Source organism: Salvelinus fontinalis, chromosome 8 (assembly GCF_029448725.1).
Source record: "Salvelinus fontinalis isolate EN_2023a chromosome 8, ASM2944872v1, whole genome shotgun sequence".
NCBI classification, from domain to species: Eukaryota; Metazoa; Chordata; class Actinopteri; order Salmoniformes; family Salmonidae; genus Salvelinus; species Salvelinus fontinalis.
In genome coordinates, this window is record NC_074672.1 from 13345275 (window position 1) to 13365193 (window position 19919).

A 19919-nucleotide genomic window follows, 5' to 3' on the forward strand; every position below is an offset into this window, starting at 1 on the left:
TATTTCAGCTCATGAAACATGGGAACAACACTTTACATGGTGCGTTTATATTTTTGTTTAGTATATATTTAGGGGGTTCCACTCTTTTTTTTTTTTTAACTATGGCGTTAGCCCCTTCAAAGAAACACATGACTGGTGGAAGTTTAATATTTGCACTTATAATTATGACCATAAACAGCTTTGTGTGCATTGGAATGGTCACAGGAAGCCAATGTTTACATTTCGGCCAATAGGAAGGAGCACCTGAACTTCCATTTACAGTAAGTCTTTATCCGATAAAGGAGAAGAAGCACGTTTTAGTGAAGTGTTACTCATTAGGACGCTATCCAAGTGCCTAGGTCCTGCTGATTCTCCATATGTGTGCATTTCCAGTAAGAGATTCAATACGGAGGTTGCCATGAAATGTGGTTTTACATTTGAACTACATTGTGTATAGTGAGGTGATGTCCATGTTGTAGTTTTATTCTGATAGGTTTCATGAATGAGAAGACCATTTGATGCAAAAGTGTTTCATTGTAGACATTGCTGGTATTTTAACGTCATTGTCCTCCACATTAGAGATGTATAATACATTGAATTACTTTCAAATTAGTAAAATGCAAAAATATATAAAATGTGTTACGCTATAAAATCAGAGAAAAACATATTACACAAGTTATTCTTAAAACTGTAAAACCACTTTAGTAGGCGGTCTTACAACGAGATGGCTAGTAGATATAGTTGACCACTAGGTGGCGAACTAACTACAACAACATTAAATGTTTAGAAAAGATTTGGTATAGAGCTGGTAAACCTGATGCATCCCCACATTTTTTAAAGTAAGTCGTGGGCATGGTGATTCGAACGGTCTATAGGCCTCTCTCACTTGACCTAGGCACAACTGATATATAGTACACAATAGCTTTCCTTTACCACCAGTAGATGAAAAGTGCTTACCTTTAAGCATAAATGGATAGTACACATCTATTACATTCAATTAATGATATATGATTTTCTAAAGGATACAATAAGTACTTTGAGAATTGACTGAGGCATATAAAGTGCTTGTTGTTGATGAGGGCTGTTTCACTTTGAGGAAGACCAAACAGATTGAACTGTTTACCATCATGTTGAAATAAATCATTTAAGACCATATTTATATTTCTGCACCAATTCCACAGTAGGCTAAACAACTGCTTTATCAGTGGGATCCACAGTTAGATGGAATACTGATTAACAGTTTTTTTTCATTGCAATGAGAGCATTTAAGCTATGTACAACAGTACAATAACATATTGCTGGTTCAATGTATGTACACATAGGAGCATAGACATTCCAGAGTGGCCAGTGGGGAAGTAAGAGTTTAAAGTGGTTGGTTCCTGGTTTGTTGTGTTGCCATTTAAGCGGATCTGATCAGTGCTTCATTTCAAAAGACAGTGTTCTCCACCATCCCATAGGCTTCATACAACTCGTTAACAAGATCCTTCTTCTCCTTCTCAGGCAAGAAGCTGGAGTTAGCGGAGTTTATGTTCTGGAAAACAAGGTGAGTGAGAGAGAAACATTCAACCATCCAAAGGTGAGTATACTGTAGTATTTTACATACATGGTATTATCAACAGTGGTAGATAGTATTTCACGGTATTAAACCACAATGCCAAATTGGAATAAGAGTTAAAATGTGCTTTGTACCAGTCTCTTGAATTCCTCCTCAGTGAAGCCCATGTACTCCTGGGCAGTGCTGTAGTCTAATTGCAGGGTGGAGTTGAAAATCAAAGGGTCATCTGTGTTCAGGGAGTAGTTGGCCTTATCCTTCCTGAATCTACACACACCACACACACACACACACACACGTCATTCTGAGGCGATGAAGTAAACCTTAACGAAAATGAAACAAGCAGAGCCTGTACTGCGATCTTCATGAATTGGTGAAAACTTGATCCAAATTAGTATCATTCAAATAATATAGGGAGTGAAAGACAGTTTACGTGATGACAGGATGCTCGGTGAAGTCTGGATGACAGGCTCCAGTCAGTCTGCTGGATATGGGACACACCTGAAATCACACAGCATTCCTTCATGTACCTATAGTCGCCAACCTTTTCCAGAAGTGTGCCCTTGCACACTCCCACTCATTGGTTGAAAACAACAACATACAATTGGTGTAAGTTTCCACCATTGTCAAATCCATGCCAGAAAGTGTAGAAGTGCACACTTCAAAATAAGGAGTGGTGAATCGGGACGTAGTCAGATGTACGGCTAGCGGATGAGATGTGTGATGTCTCTCCGTGACCACCAGAGGTCCCTGTGCACTAGCTTGCCCTACAGGCCTACATGGTAGGATTTACACTGAGTGTACAAACCATTAGGAACATGACTACTCTTTCCATGACAGACTGAGCAAGTGAATCCAGGTGAAAGCTATGATCCCTTATTGATGTCACTTGTTAATCCAGTTCAATCAGTGTAGATGAGACAGTTTAAAGAAGGATTTTTAAGCCTTGAGAAAATTGAGACATGAATTGTGTATGTGTGTCATTCAGAGGGTGAATGGGCAAGACAAAAGATTTAAGTGCCTTTGAACGGGGTATGGTAGTAAGTGTCAGGCGCACCGGTTTGAGTGTCAAGAACTGCAACACTGCTGGGCTTGTCATGCTCAACAGTTTCCCGTGTGTATCAACAATGGTCCACCACCCAAAGGACATCTTGACAACTGTGGGAAGCATCGGAGTCAACATGGGCCAGCATACCTACGGAACACTTTCAACACCTTGTAGAGTCCATGCCCTGACGAATTGAGGCAAAAGGGGGTGCAACTCAATATTAGGAAGGTGTTTCTAATGTTTTGTACACAGTGTGTTTGGCTTGTTTTATGCGGTATAGTGAGTGATACACATGTAATATACTGTGTCTACAAAGCTCAATGTAACTTTCATTACATGTGAAAAGTAACGTGCACATTCTTACCTCAAAATGCATGTTCTGCTCCAGGAGCTGTTTGTACAACACTTGATCCTTCAGTGTGTTGTATCCATGTCCTACTCTCTCTGCTTTCAGGACCTCCACAGCCTGAAGAAGACATCCGATATGGGTCACCAAGCAGTTCAAAGGCATGGCAGAAAAATCACGTTAGATGTTTTGGGCTGGGGAGGGGTACTTTTCTCCCCGCTCTGCTCTCAAGTATATTTTTCTCCGCTCATACGGGAGTAATAAAGACCTAGTGCCCAAATTGTGATTATTATAATTTTTTCTATAATTCTTTTTATATATTTATTTTTTCATTGTGATTTATCAATGGGTGCTGCAGAACCCTCACCACCCCTACTTTCCGCGGCTATGCACAAAGGTTAAGGTAAAAATATTTTCATTTACACGTTAACAGAACTACTGGCTATTGGGTAAATCCATATGAATTCAATCACTTTTTGACAGCATCCCTTTTGATTTAAACAAAACCTTTGCCCATGGAAGAAGTGGTCAGAAAGTGGCTTTTTGGACCTGAATTTCAAAAACATAGAAGTGCTTAAAGTTGACCCATTTTGCATACTCCACCATACTAGGAGACATCCATGTCTTCATCACTGGAAAAGATAAATGGTTGAGTTTGATACAGTGCCTTCAGAAAGGAGTCAAACCCCTTGACTTGTTCCACATTTGGTTGTGTTACAGCCTAAATTTAAAATTGATTAAAATTGTATTTTTATTTTGTCATTGACCTACACACAAAACCCAATAATGTCAAAGTGGAATTATGTTTTTCAAAATTTTTACAAATGTATTTAAAATGAAAAGCTGAATTGTCTTGAGTCAATAAGTATTCAACCCCTTTGTAATGGCAAGCCTACAGTAAATAAGTTCAGGAGAACAAATTTGCATGGACGCACTGTGTGCAATAATAGTGTTTAACATGATTTTTGAATGACTAACTCATCTCTGTACCCCACACACACAATTATCTGTAAGGTCCCTCAGACGAGCATTGCATTTAAAACATAGATTCAACCACAAAGACCAGGGAAGATTTCCAATGCCTTACAAAGAAGGACACCTATTGGTAGATGGGTAAAAAAAATAAGCAGACTTTGAATATCCCTTTGAGCATGGTGAAGTTATTAATTACACTTTGAATGGTTTATCAATACACCCAGTCACTACAAAGATACAGACGTCCTTCCTAACGCCGTTGTCGGAGATGAAGGAAACCACTCAGGGATTTCACCATCAGGCCAATGGTGACTTTAAAACAGAGTTTAATGGCTGTGATAGGCAAACACTGAAGATGGATCAACAACATTGTAGTTACTCCACAATACTAACATAATTGACAGAGTGAAAAGAAGGAAGCCTGTACAGAATAAGACATATTCCAAAACATGCATCCTGTTTGCAACAAGGCACTAAAGTAAAACTGCAAAGAATGTGGCAAAGCAATTCACTTTTTGTCCTGAATGCTGTGGAAGCAGGATTACAAGATTGTTATATTTTGCACCAAATGGTTGTTTTATTTAATAGAGTAAGGTTCTCTGTCTCTCTCCTTAACTGAGAAGAGTATTTATGGAGCCTGGGCTGATGGCTTGGTGATATAAAACCTACAGCTGGCATTCCATAGATCCGATGTGGTGGGTGTCACCGAGAGAGAGAGCCTGGAGGAACATAAGGCCTCAGTATTCCTAATTATCCTGGCATCTGGGAGACAGCACCAGAGGCAGATGACAACAGGATGAACCCAGTGGCTTATGGTGCCCCCAATCTATACGGGGGGGGGGGGGTGTTGAACCAGCTATGACTGAGCAATCTTGGTACGAGGTATATAAGGAACAGCATGGTCTGTAAAGGGTAGGCTCTCAGTCAAGGCTGTTGAATCGACAGCTTCATTATTGCAATAATTAAATCAATATTGAATAAAGACTACTGTTTGAAGAAATGACAAAGTCTCTCTCACTTGATTAGAATAGTCCACCACAATATTTGACACTGTGGCTATTTGACACCCAGATGGGACATCAAACTCCATCTGCTGACTGCTCCTAAAGACCTGGTTTTAACCGTGCACGGGGCCTGCCTAGGATCTGAAGGAGGGTGTCAAGCGGGTGGTTACGGTGTTCCGAACAGAGACAGATAATTAGGGCGAGACTGACATTTCTTCGAAACATTTTTTTAGTTTTTGTTGTTGAGAAAATGGAGTTCAGAGGGGACTGCCATCTGACGTTAACATCCAAATCTGTGTGTATCGGATGATGACTAGGATCAGTATGACCAATTAAGACCAATAAACAATGGCATCCAAACCTGTGGGAGCTGGTTATGATAAAAAGAACGTGAGTATCCAAATCTGTGTGTACCGGATGTATAGCTATAACCTTGGGGGGGCGAATGACCATCCAAACCTGTGTGGGCCGGATGGAAACTAGACTTCCTAACTAGATTTCCTATGTTATAATATATTGATTCTGTGAAGACTTGAAAAAAACATGAATGAGAAAAAAACGTGTGATTAATCGATTAGTAATACTGGGAATATATTGAGATGCATCTTAAACAACCCATTTGTAGAAGTACGTACTGTAGTTTCAAGAGTGGTCTCTTAATGGATAACTTGTTAGAGATCAGGTTAAAGCATTATATGACTGTCTACAGGATCTGGGAGATAGTCTCAGAAAAAGACTGGCATATATTAAAACCCTGAGGAGAGAGAAGCGGAAAATAAATTCATAGAAGAGGGACACTAGCAAAGCCATAAAAACACTAATAGAAGCTCATGGCCTTCTACCAATCTTAGAGAATTCAGGGATGTAATTGTGAGCTGGCAGAAGAAGAATCATTAGCCCAATACACCAGTGTATTGATGTTAGAGTTCTATCAGCGTAATCGCACTAGCCGTACTATTTGTGAAGTAATTTGAGTATGGACATTGTTAAATGGGGTACTTGGTAAATTCGCTCTGGCTATTGCCGGTTGAATATAGCCGGCGTCAGTAAACATTAGGGAAATAACGTAATTTAAATTATTGCCAGCAGCACAGTTAGTCACCAACGTTTAAAATAAACATGAAAAAAGCCTAACCAGCTCTGCTAGGTGAGTAGAATGGAGAGGGAAGATGTATTCTCTTGTTTGTGTCTGGAAGTAGTGTTAGCTAGCAAGCTAGCCAACTTTAGCCAGTTAGCTTGGGTGTGAGGCAAGAAAAGTATTATATTTTGTGAGATCAGAGAGTTTGGATCAAACCTGCTCCTTAGCAGATTTTGGGGTTGAATAATCTTTGTTAGAATCAAGGACAGTGGATATTACGTACCATATTAAAATTGGCAATATAAACTCAGAAAAAAAAGAAATGTCCTCTCACGGTCAACTGCGCTTATTTTCAGCAAACTTAACATGTGTAAATATTTGTATGAACATAACAAGATTCAACAACTGAGACATAAACTGAACAAGTTCCACAGATGTGTGACTAACAGAAATGGAATGTGACCCTGAACAAAGGGGGGGGGGGTCAAAATCAAAAGTAACAGTCAGTATCTGGTGAGGCCACCAGCTGCATTAAGTACCGCTGTGCATCTTCTCCTCATGGACTGCACCAGATTTGCCAGTTCTTGCTGTGAGGTGTTACCCCACTCTTCCACCAAGGCACCTGCAAGTTCCCGGACATTTCTGGGGGGGAATGGCCCTAGCCCTCACCCTCCGATCCAACAGGTCCCAGACGTGCTCAATGGGATTGATATCCGGGCTCTTCGCTGGCCATGGCAGAACACTGACATTCCTGTCTTGCAGGAAATCACTCGCAGAACAAGCAGTAGGGCTGGTGGCGTTGTCATGCTGGAGGGTCATGTCAGGATGAGCCTGCAGGAAGGGTACCACATGAGGGAGGAGGATGTCTTCCCTGTAACGGACAGCGTTGAGATTGTCTGCAATGACAACAAGCTCAGTCCGATGATGCTGTGACACACAGCCCCAGACCATGACGGACCCTCCACCTCCAAATCAATCCCACTCCAGAGTACAGGCCTCGGTGTAGCGCTTATTCCTTCGACGATAAATGCGAATCCGACATCACCCCTGGTGAGACAAAACCGTGACTCGTCAGTGAAGAGCACTTTTTGCCAGTCCTGTCTGGTCCAGCGACGGTAGGTTTGTGCCCATAGGTGACGTTGTTGCCGGTGATGTCTGGTGAGGACCTGCCTTACAACAGGCCTGCAAGGCCTACAAGTCCAGCCTCTCCAGCCTCCCAACAGGCCTACAAGTCCAGCCTCTCTCAGCCTATTGGTGACAGTCTGAGCACTGATGGAGGGATTGTGCATTCCTGGTGTAACTCAGGCAGTTGTTGTTGCCATCCTGTACCTGTCCCGCAGGTGTGATGTTCGGATGTACCGATCCTGTGCAGGTGTTGTTATACGTGGAGAACGATCAACTGTCCATCTTGTCTCCCTGTAGCGCTGTCTTAGGCGTCTCACAGTACTGACATTGCAATTTATTTCCCTGGCCACATCTGCAGTCCTCATGCCTCCTTACAGCATGCCTAAGGCACATTCACGCAGATGAGCAGGGACCCTGAGCATCTTTCTTTTGGTGTTTTTCAGAGTCAGTAGAAAGGCCTCTTTAGTGTCCTAAGTTTTCATAACTGTGACCTTAATTGCCTACCGTCTGTAAGCTGTTAGTGTCTTAGCGACCGTTCCACAGGTGCATGTTCCTTAATTGTTTACTGAGCAGCTCATGTTATAGACAGAAGCATGCTACAGGGCAGACCAATCCGAACTTCTCTTGGCAAGTCCAGCCCATCCATTATTTCAGACAATCATGGCTAGAGGGAAGGTTCCTGTATATTTCTGTGGCTAAACCAACTAGGCTCATAATTTTACAATTTTATTTGTATTTACAGATTGCATACAAGTTTGTTATTAAGGCACATGAAAGTTAACATGTTCCACAAGGCATTTCTGCCCCCAAAAAACACATTTTGATCAAATAAATAAATACAACTTAAAAATGTCTCTCCTGTGCAGTAGTGACGTGCAACATAAGCCTAGCTTATTGAAACGGGTCACATTTTTATAAAAATAAATAAATAATACTTTTTGTAAAAACAGTTTTACCACCCTGTTTCTAAGCTTTTAAATACCCATAGACTTCCAATCATTGTGCTAATGTTAGTTAGCATTGCCTTGCAAAACTACATCCAACTTCCTTCATTCTGGACACAGAGACATAAGAATGGTATCCACAAAATCACCTGACTCTGGGGAAGTAGATAAAGGGCCTCATTGCCAAAATTCCAAAGTAACCCTTTGAGAAAAAAAGTCACTTTCTGAGCACGTCTACAATGGGCAAATAGGTATGGAAGGCTTCGTTCAAATCAAAAGGGGTACTGTCAAAAAGTGATTGAATTCAAACGAGTTCACCCTATACCTGGTAATATGCTGTCTTTGGTTGCAACATTTTAAAAGATGGCTTCCATAGAAAGGAAGTCACATAGGCTAGCGAAGAATTTCCGGGAGACATGAAATTGGATAGTTTGCTGTGTGTACTGAGTTGTTTAGTTGTTTCTATCTGAAATACATATTTAAGTTGTTATAAAAGGGGAGGGGATATGTTTTCACAATGCAATCACTTATAACATAATAATGCTGCTGTGTGTTGAGAAGTAGAGGAAGTCTTGGGTCAAGCTGAACAGCCATTAGACATATCATTTAAAATGGATATATTTATTGTTCCCCAAAGACTATAGAGGAAAGAAAAGCTCACCTCTTTCACCACAGAGGCAGGGCCCACCTCTCCTGCATGGACTGTTCTGTGGATCCCACATCTCGCTGCTTCCTGTCAACAAGGTCAATCATGAAAAGCATCAACACCAAGTTAACCAGATAACTATCTGGGTTTTACATTAGCAATGCAGTTAGTTCCGACTGAAATACTTTTCATTGTCTTGAAACTATGTAATTATACATGGATGACCTGCAGTCACAACATTATTCCAAGACCTCAGAGATTCCAAGAGCTTGTGCTGCTGTCACGAGTAGGGAGTTATTTTTATTTTTTTTGCCAAGGGCTAGACTGAAAAGGACTACATCTCACCAACAACATTTGAGAAATGTCTGATTTTGACAAACCCCAGCATCGCGTCTAAAAAATCTATCAAGAGCTTGTTCAGTTATGTTAACAGTCTGTATTAGTGCAGTGCTCCCTTTTAATACTCACTTAAGGCCTGTTGCCCAGAATGCAGACGGAGCCTATTCCTGGTCTAAAAGGCATGCTTATATTCAATGGAGATTCTCCATTGAAAGTGCCATTTAGTCCAGGACGAGGCTTAATCTGGTTCTGAGATACCAGCCCCTAGTATTTTGCCCTGGCATGTCCAAATGTATTACTCCAGCCTCTGGTCAACCTTACCACAGTGTTCCCAGATATTGTCGTGAGGGAATGATTTAATTATATTCAACACAAACATGGAAAATAGATCTATGCAAGCAGTACGAACTAAATGCTTGTTGAAATGACGTATGCCAACTTTTGGTCAACTTGTTATTACTACATGTATTACCAATTTATAGTATTTCTAAAGTTGGTTCACTTTACCACAGCACGAATAGTTTTATTGCTGAAGTAATTTGTTATTCTTAAGAAAGTTTTTTGTTTCAAGAAATGGCTCACAAGAATGATCTCTCCATCAAATGTGTCTCTAAAGTGACCTTCAGTTCTCTATGTACTGAATGGGTTCTACTACAGAGTAACTCCATTCATTATGATAAGAAAGGTGCAAATAATTGGCCCGTTATAAAATAAATCAACCAATTGCAGGACTTAAATGTCTGCGGTTCTGCAACAGGCCAACAGTGTCAAATGTGAATAATTTTTTGTGTTTTCAGCATACCTTTGCTCTATGCTCCCACTCCTTTAAGTTTTGAGCAAGTTGGAGTTTGATCTCTCACCTTTAAGCTATAAAACTTAGCATGGTATGCTGCATGATAGTAGGACAGTGGTTAGCCTCATATCCTGCACGCTATGTGCTAAAGACAACTCTAGACCTTTAGCATTTCCGTTAACCATGCATGCTTGCATGACAATGATAAAGCAGTTGACTAGAGCACATACAGTATGAATTGGATATGAGGGGTTCAAAGTTAGGCAGTTACCTCATAGGCCATCCTGTGTCCTGGGTAGGCCTCACAGTTGAGTGACTCGTCTCCTGCCAGATCAATAGCCACCACTCCATTCTTCTTATACTTCTTACACAACTCCACCACATCCATGGACCAGCCTGTGCAACGCAACACACACGTTTATTGGCAGTAGCAACCCAGTAAGGTCAAACAGATTTGATTTTAAAAAACGCACAATGTTTGATTTGTGGGGATGTTCCTGAAATGTTTTCATGCTAGATTTATGACCTAATGGTTATCTAAATGGTCTGCTGCAGTCCACGAATAAGAGATGCCAATGTATCATGCCAAGCATCTCAGCAAAAGCTAAAAGTAATAGTTGAAAAGGTCAAATTGTCCAGTTAAAAACTTAAAAGCAGAATCAAAATCCCCAAAACTCACTACAGAGCACTGTTCACTGGAATGTCTGCCTAAAATAGCCACTGACATTTCGTTACATGTAATTACAAAAACAGATACTAAGCTCTGATAAGTCAGAAATTTACATCAATCCAAATGACTTAACTAATACCTGCAGCGTTTCCCAAACTCGGTCCTCTGGACCCTAGTGATGTACGTTTTGGTTTTTGCCCTAACACTACACAGCCAATTCAAATAATAAACTAATCAGCAAGCTTTGATCTTTTGAATCAGCTGTCTAGTGTTAGGGCCAAAACCAAAACGTCACCCCTTGGGGTCCTGAGGACCGAGTTTGGGAAACCCTGAAAGGGGATCTCTTGTATGGGAGACAATGCTAGCTCCATTCTGTACTGTAACATAGGAGATGAGACTTGCAAGTGTTCATTCAGTGATACAATACACAAACAAGAGCCCCTTTTTAATGTCAGCATTGGGTCAGCAAATGGTAACATTAGCCAAGGAGAAAAATAAATATTGTGCACAGTTTCACACCATCGTCAAGTATAGATCAACACAATTGAGTGGCGATGGAATGAAACGAGAAACAGTGAGAAAATGACCACAACAGGAAGTGTTTTTAAATGTGAGATTTTTGGCTTGCAACCTTCTACAGTGTGATAAGGATCACAGACAAAACTACAGACAATGAGGAGGGGATGAGTTGTGCCAGACAGACAGGGCAGGAGCATGAACAGGACAGTGAGGGCATTACTTGGCATGTGGCGCATGCAGCACAGAATGGACCTGGCTTTGATTTTGTATGCCTTCTCTCCCTCGGCCAGTCCCTGGTTCACCAAGTGAACCACCTCATCTGGGCTCAGGTCACCTCTGGGAGAAGAGAGAGTGAAATCAAGAATGTATTTCTATGTTTAATGTTATACGTTTTGAGCTCTAAGAACAAGAACAGGAACCTACAAATTATATGAACAATACAAAAAACTCTGCCGTTGGAGAGCACAAGGAACTCAATGAAGTACTGTATTGCACATGTCCATATATTAAAGTGTGACAATCACTAATGCAGTATGTTTCAAATTCACACTTTTCTGTCAGCTACCTTACCAACTCAGAAAAATATAATATCATCCACTTACTCTTTTTGGTTCCATGGAATGGGTTCTACGTCAGTGTTAGCCAGCAAGTGTGGGCTGTATCTGACTTCAACGTAGATGACCCCTTCTTTGGCTTTGTCCTCCACAAACTCATAAGCTATCCTCTTGATCGCCTCTCTGTCGCCACTGGAAAGGTAATTCAAAATCAGTGGATGACCAAGAGAAACAACATGAATATTTACTCAACGATGGCAGGTAATGCAAATTATTAGTCAGCAACAAAGGCCCTACATTTTTGGGGGATTTCCTCAAATTATGCTCATCCAGATACAAATACATTTTTAAAACAACTTGATTTAGGACACACATAAAACAAAGGAAATGTTCTAGGAACAGCCAACTATTCTTTGCGTCTTTTCCCTCTTTGCCTGCAGGGTTAATACAGGGTAGTAGTGTGTCTCTGAATGGCAGAAGGGTAATCTGATCGTACATCCTCAGCACACCACAGCAGGAGGACTATTACTGTCACAGAGTCAGAGCATAGCAAGCCGATAAACCAACACTCTACGTGACCTCTGAACTGCACTTGAATTTACACTGAGCAATTAACTGCTACTGCCAATTAGGACTGACTATCAGGAGGAAAACATTACTATCATTATCCCTGTAATTATCATTATCCCTGTAATGACGATAAAGGACATAAGATCAGCCTGTGTACAGTATTTGAAGAATGACATAGGGGATAATAGAATATTATAGTCATTTGTAATAGTAGTAGTTTCATTGGATTTTGAGTGCATATCATTCTGTTATATTGTGCACATTTCTGTAAAAGTCCCTGTGGAGAAATGGGTATGTTGGAGTGGTGGGAAATGTCTGCAAACTCACTCAGCTGTTCCTAGCGTCGTTTCCCTTTCTGTTGCTTTTTGACTTCACAACACAGATTCTGTTTCACATCACATGATTGGTCCGAATGCTTGTTGTTTCCCCACCCCCATGCTTATCCATCCACCTACACACACACAAATCCTGCATGAGCCAAACGCAGCTAGCAAGTTCCCCCATTTTGTTGTTGTCGTGTAAGAGGTCGCACCAGACGCAACAACAAGGTTTCAAGCGAAGGACTTCATAAAGAATACTTTATTCAGCATAACTGCTAGCTAGCAGCTGCTCTGTCCTGGCTAGAGGCTACGACTACAAACCATTCTTTCTGTTCTTTCTTGGTTAGCCTGGCAGAGAATTGAAACATCACGTTACCCATTAAAAAACACCATATAGTCTAAGCAGTGGGTGAGATTTGAGTTTAGATTTTCACTAGGATTTTTTCAAAAGTACCATCTGGGGGCCAAAATGTGAAATATGTTGGTACTGTAGATTTTGGGTTAAATATAAGGTAGTGTTGTAATGGGAATGGAATACATAACAACCTTGACTCTGTCTGAGTTCAGTTGTTTGCCAAAGAGACACCTGCTCGCATCATGACGTGCTCCTCTGTGCTGCATGATCTGCATTTCAACTAACTGACCCCCTAGTCTGGCCACCAGAGGAAACACTGCATAATACTGTCTCTGTCCACGTTACATTCACTCACTAACCAGGAAGAAGACCTATCAAGCGCTGGTCTTAAAGTGAAGGTACCTCAAATTGGGCTGCTATTTAACGCAATTCACAATCATTACAAATGACAGTTCCAATACAAAGCTCCCCCTCACTTTCATATTTTAGCCGTAATTTAACAAATTAGGTGATCACGTGTTCTTTAAAAGCTTGTTGATTGCATTGCGTGTCATGCAAATACATTTCAATTCCTGACTCCTAACACACTGTACAGCAGTTATGATTCTTGTTGAAATAAAACAAGGAGGTAACAGTACATGTCATCTCCCTGTCATGGCTCTCTACAGATTGAACTTTCATCTCCATCTAAGAGCCATCTGCAATAATAAAGCTGATTAAAGAGCTTGGCGGAGCACAACCTCTTGTAAACTGAACATGACACAAATTGGTAGTGTAGCACCTTGATGCCATCTTGTGCTGTAACACATAAAGTACTTAAGTAAAAACACTTTAAAGTACTACTTAAGTAGTTTGGGGTATCTGTACTTTCCTGTACTATTTTTTGATTACTTTTACTTTACTACATTCCTTAAGAAAACTATTAAAGTACTCGTTACATTTTGAATGCTTAGTAGAACAGGAAAATGGTCAAATTCATGCAATTATCAAGAGAACATCTCTGGTCATCCCTACTGCCTCTGATCTGGCGGACTCACTAAACACAAATAATTTGTTTGTAAATTATGTATCAGTGTTGGATTGGGCCTCTGGCTATCCATACATTTTAAAACAAGAAAACAGTGCCTTCCGATTGGCTAAATATAAGGGATTTAAAATTATTTTGATACTTAAGTATATTTTAGCAATTACATTTACTTTTGATACTTAAGTATATTTAAAACCAAATACTTTTAGACTTGTACTCAAGAAGTATTTTACTGGTTAACTTTCACTTTTACTTGAGTCATTTTCCATTATGGTATCTTTACTTTTACTCAAGTATGACAATTGGGTACTTTTTCCACCACTGCTTTTGAGTTTGACATCTTGAGACAACTTCTCCCGGTGATAATTACAGTATGAAACCAAAAGCTCAGGGGATTAGTGCAGTAGTCAGCATCTCATTATCTCAGCCATCTTCATGTTCAGGGTACTTACGCAATAACGTGCATGTACTCTGCGAACTTGCCGAGGAACTCTGTGAGGGTGGCAGGCTGGTGTATTACACAGATTTGTCTCATGTCCTTCACTGTGCTTGCAGGCAGGGTGATCCCACGTCGCCTGGGACAGACATACAGAAACAGAGGACTTTAAAAGTACAAGCAGCAATAGGTAGCTACAGCTGCTCAATGTTAATTTCAATTAATTATATTAATGACTTAAAGGAAATTGCTAGTTCAAAAATAGCCCCATAAATAGACCTACGTGTTCCAAACGCAGATACTGAAAGAACAATGTGTCACCTGAACCTAATAAACCATCTAATAACCCTTTTACCAAAGGTAATTGACAGTTAATGTTTAAAGAGAACTTGCAAAACCTGTTATAAAGCACACTATTTAAACAAAATACAAAGAATTCAACAGGTTTATAAACTTACTTGGCAACGTCTAGGATGGTCTCCACTCGGAGAGCGCCATCAAGATGCACATGCAGCTCAATCTGAAGACGAGACACAATTCAAAATGTAATGTACTTTAACCTAATGACCTATAGAGTAATTTAGCCTGAATTGAAGTACAGACAATCAGGATGAACTCGAACAAATCAATAGACTAAACATTGACAAATGAGAGAGTATGTGTTGTTGTGTGATGTGGTTCAATGCAATGTGTTGGCTGGACCACATCTATAACGAATGCAGTGTGCAATTTGGGCACCGTAGTTGTTGCAGTCGGTGAAAAGGCCAGGGATGCCAGAAAAGGTGCAAAGAAGAGCAACTGAGTGCTCGGCCCTTATTCCATCAGAGCTGACAGATGAAAGTGCTAAACCTTGCCCAGCTACTCTACACCAGCTGACTACAGGGCAGATTGACTGTGGTCACCCCAACCCTCACAACTAATAAAACATGACCAGAGAATTCGATTGTAAAGGGAAGGTATATAATGTATCGATTTTGTTATCTTTTGAACGTCTGAGGCACATACTGGATGAGATGAGATTGAAAATATAGGTAATGTATTCCTAGAAAATAACAAATCTTCCAAGAAGAGCAACAGGAAAGAACCTTGAAAAGTTCTAAGCCATATTTATCATCTTACAGTTTACAGGTGTAGGATCTTAATTTGATCACTCTGTTATTGCTGGGAATTTTCCCTGCACCATAGGATTTATTGAAAACCTGCACTAACAAATGGTTATTTTTACAGTATTGCACTGTTCATGTAGCTTACATTTTGGCTAGCTAATAGCCTAACCACTGATCAAGCAACATTACGTTGGCGGAAAGTATGTATGGACTAAACGTTAAAATCCTGTTGCTGCAGTACTATTTTGTTATGACAATACTGGTCAAATTAAGGTCCTACATCTGTATGTGTCTGACAGGTTGGCTCTTGAAGGGAATACAATTACGGTTATTACATATTGAGTTTAGTATGAGTGTGATAATTATGGTATGATCCCGGCCACTAACAATGGTATGACAGGAAACCAACGCCTTGAAATACTAATTTGTTTTCTATATGAAATGTGAAGGTAGTCTACTTTGCAGTATAATTTAATGTATGTAATCAACAATGCGAAAATCACTGTAGGCCCTATGATGTTAAAGTCAAGTCACGACACAATCTGAAGACTGTTATTTATCTAATTAACTAACTATGTTAAATTGTTACCCAATTTTAAATTAATCATGTAACAATTAACTCATTAGGATCTGGGGCACCACGAGAGCGGTTCTTTAAAGAGTTACCATTAAACTCCTGAATTAAACTCTAAAAAGGTATTTACCCATCACATCTATAAACAGTCAACTTATTAATCATAACCTTGTATCATATCATCATTCTGAACAGTCGTAGCCTCCTGGTATCTGCAAAAACCTGAGGCTTACTTATGATTCAGTACTACACAAATTGCTTTAATTATTTATTTACTAGCTAATTAAATGGATAAACATACACACTCCGCACCGGTTATTGACTGGAGACGTAATATGCTGATAACAGGTCCATAGCGAAATGACAACAACATTGATGCTTGTTAAAGAAGAGATGGCGAGGAAGAGGGTGTCACGCCCTGACCATAGAGAGCCTGTTATTCTCTATGTGGGTTAGGTCGGGGTGGGACTAGGGTGGGTCATCTAGGTAATTATATATCTATGTTGGCCACTCTCGTGGTGCCCCAAATTCCTAATGAGTTAATTACACTATTAATTAAAATTGGGTAACAATTAAACATAGTTAGTTGATTAGATAAATAGCAGTCATCAGATTAATGAAAGTAAAGTAACGATACATTGATCATCCTTGAGATGTTTCTACAATTTGATTGGAGTCCACCTGTGGTCAATTTAATTGATTGGACATTATTTGGAAAGAAACACACCTGTCTATATGAGATCCCACAGTTGACAGTGCATGTAACAGCAAAAACCAAACCATGAGGTTCAAGGATTGGTTCGCAGAGCTCCAAGACAGGGTACCAAAACATTTTTGCAGCATTGAAGGTCCCCAAGAACACAGTGGCCTTCATCATTCTTAAATGGAAGAAGTTTGGAACCACCAAGACTCTTCCTAGAGCTGTCCGCCCGGCCAAACTGAGCAATCAGGAGAGAAGGGCCTTGGTCAGCGAGGTGACCAAGAACCCGATGGTCTCTCTGACAGAGCTCCAGAATTCCTCTGTGGCGATGGGAGAACCTTCCAGAAGGACAACCATCTATGCAGCACTCCAGAAAGCAGGCCTTTATAGTAGAGTGGCCAGACGGAAGCCACTCCTCAGTAAAAGGCACATGACAGCCAGCTTGGAGATTGACAAAAGGAACCTAAAGGACTCTCAGACCATGAGAAACAAGATTCTCTGGTCTGATGGAACAAAGATTGAACTCTTTGGCCTGAATGCCAAGTGTCACGCCTGGAGGAAACCTGGCACCTTCCCTATGGTGAAGCATGATGGTGGCAGCATCATGCTGTGGAGATGTTTTTCAGCAGCAGGGACTGGGAGACTAGTCAGGATAGAGGGAAAGATGAATGGAACAAAGTACAGAGAAATCCTTGGTGAAAACCTGCTCCAGAGCGATGGTTCACCTTCCAACAGGACAACAACCCTAAACACACAGCCAAGGCAATGCAGGAGTGGCTTTGGGACAAGTCTCCTAATGTCCTTGAGTGGCCCTGCCAGAGCCCACACTTGAACCTGATCAAACATCTCTGGAGAGACCTGAAAATAGCTGGCAAGTGACGCTCCCCATCCAACCTGACAGATCTTGAGAGGATCTGCAGAGAAGAATGGGAGAAATACCCAAAATACAGGTGTGCCAAGCATGTAGCGTCATACCCAAGAAGACTCAACGCTGTAGTCACTGCCAAAGGTTCTTCAACAAAGTACTGAGTAAAGGGTCTGAGTACTTATGTAAATGTGATATTTCCATTTTTTTTATGCATTTGCAAAAAATAAAAAATAAACTGTTTTTGCTTTGTCATTATGGGGTATTGTTTGTAAATCAATGAGGGGAAAACAATATTTAATCCATTTCAGAATAAGGCTGTAACGTAACAAAATGTGGAAACGGTCAAGGGGTTTGAATACTTTTCGAATGCACTGTAAATAAAAATGTGTCTCCAACAGGGTTACCTTTGGCACAGTATTGGCCTACAGTACGCAGGCTAAATCCTAACTAGTTGAACACAACAGCCATTTTTCTCTAGATGTCACCTTATGGAATATAAGGAAATAATCAGTTCCTGTGAAACATTTCAATCATGTGACAAACTCTTTCCACGGAGGGCCGAGTGTCTGCGGGTTTTCGCTCCTCCCTTGTACTTGATTGATGAATTAAGGTCACTAATTATTAAGAACTTCCCTTACCTGGTTGTCTAGGTCTTAATTAAAAGGAAAAACCCACAGACACTAGGCCATCCATGGAATGAGTTTGATTTACATTCTTTGAAAAAATGTAGTGCCTGTCTGAACACGCTATGACTAGGTAGACTTCACAGTGTACTACACACTCTAGTAAAAATACGTCAGAGTACACCAAAAGGCCTTCATGAATTTACAGCAACAGCTGTAATCTTGTCTCACAGAGCCATTAGGTTTTGTGTTAGGCTTGAAACCTGAAACCTATCAGTCAATACACATGTATTATTCAATTTCCAGCACTAGAGTGGCTTAAATGCAAGACTGAGTATAATGCGGTTATTTACCACCAATGTGCTCCTCAGCTGTATAGAGGTTCCTATAATAAGGTTTTGTCAACAACCACTTTTCACACTGACAACATGTCCAGGGTGTAAGTCTCCCATGACTGTTACAGCATCTCTATTCAATACACTCCTCCATGCGTGTGAGCATGTGCCTGTGTACGTGTACATGCCTATGAGACAAAGAAACAGACGAAAGGATGAGTGAATATGTGCTTAGATAATGTGTAATGTGTATAATTTGAAGAATGAGTTATACATTACAGTGTTGAAGAATACAGTGTCGAAATAACATTAGTGAGTTAAGAGTACAGATATACTCCTGTGTTGTTTAGGCCCATTACAGGTCTATCAAGGCTGGGAGGCAAACAATCTCACAGAGACTTTCAAGCAAAGAGCTTCTCTATCTCAACAACATGGGCAATGATGTCAGAGCATCAATCCACTCTAGGCTACATAGACAGATCAGGTTTAAGACAGCTGTTTAAGTAATTTACTGGTGACGTCATCTTCTGGCATTGTAGTAACAACTTATTTCCTCATGGGCTATTCTTCTGTGCTTTCCTACTTTACTACTGTAACAGTATAACTTTACGTCGTCCCCTCGCCCCGACAGGGGCACGAACCTGGGACCTTCTGCACACATCAACAACTGACACCCACGAAGCAGCGTTACCCATCGCTCCACAAAAGCCGCGGCCCTTGCAGAGCAAGGGGAAACCCTACTTAAGTCTAAGAGCAAGTGACGTAACTGATTGAAATGCTACTAGCGCGTACCCGCTAACTAGGTAGCCATTTCACATCCGTTACACTACCATGAGCAATATCAACAGGGACATACAGTTGTGGCCATATATATTGTCTCCCTTGCACTTTGCTGCGTCTTTCAACTGGCAATTTGGCCCACTTTTAAGCAGCAAACTTCTCTAATTCTTCAATGTTTGAAGGGTGACCTCCACCAACTGCTGTTTTCAGATCTCGCCATAGGTTATGGATGTGATTCAGATCGGGCCACCTCAGAACATCTTCTTGAACCATTCATGGGTGTTTTTTTTTATGTGTGTTTGGGGTCGTTGTCCTGCTGGAAGACCCACAACCTTCAACGGAGACCCAGTTTTTGGACACTGGGTTGAACATTGGTCTCCAAAACACCTGATAATCTGCTGATTTCATGATGCCTTGCACATTTAAGGATCCCAGTACCAGAGGCAGAACAATCAATCCCCCCAAGACATTAGAACCCCCCCCCCCATTTGATTGTAGGGAGGGTGTTATTTTCATTGAATGCTACATTTGGTTGTCAGTAAACACAGCGCTGATCTGTATTGCCAAAAAGATCAACTTTTGTTTCACTGGTCCACAGAACATTTCCCCGGGATTTAGGCTTGTTTGAGGGGGTTTTTGAGAAGTACAATCAG

At 40.7% G+C, this 19919-nt stretch overlaps 1 pseudogene; it reads right to left on the minus strand.

Annotated features, from left to right (window-relative positions):
• Nucleotides 1-249: 249 nt before the first annotated feature.
• Nucleotides 250-19919, minus strand: part of LOC129860619 (adenosine deaminase-like) — a 33154-nt pseudogene continuing 13484 nt past the window's right edge.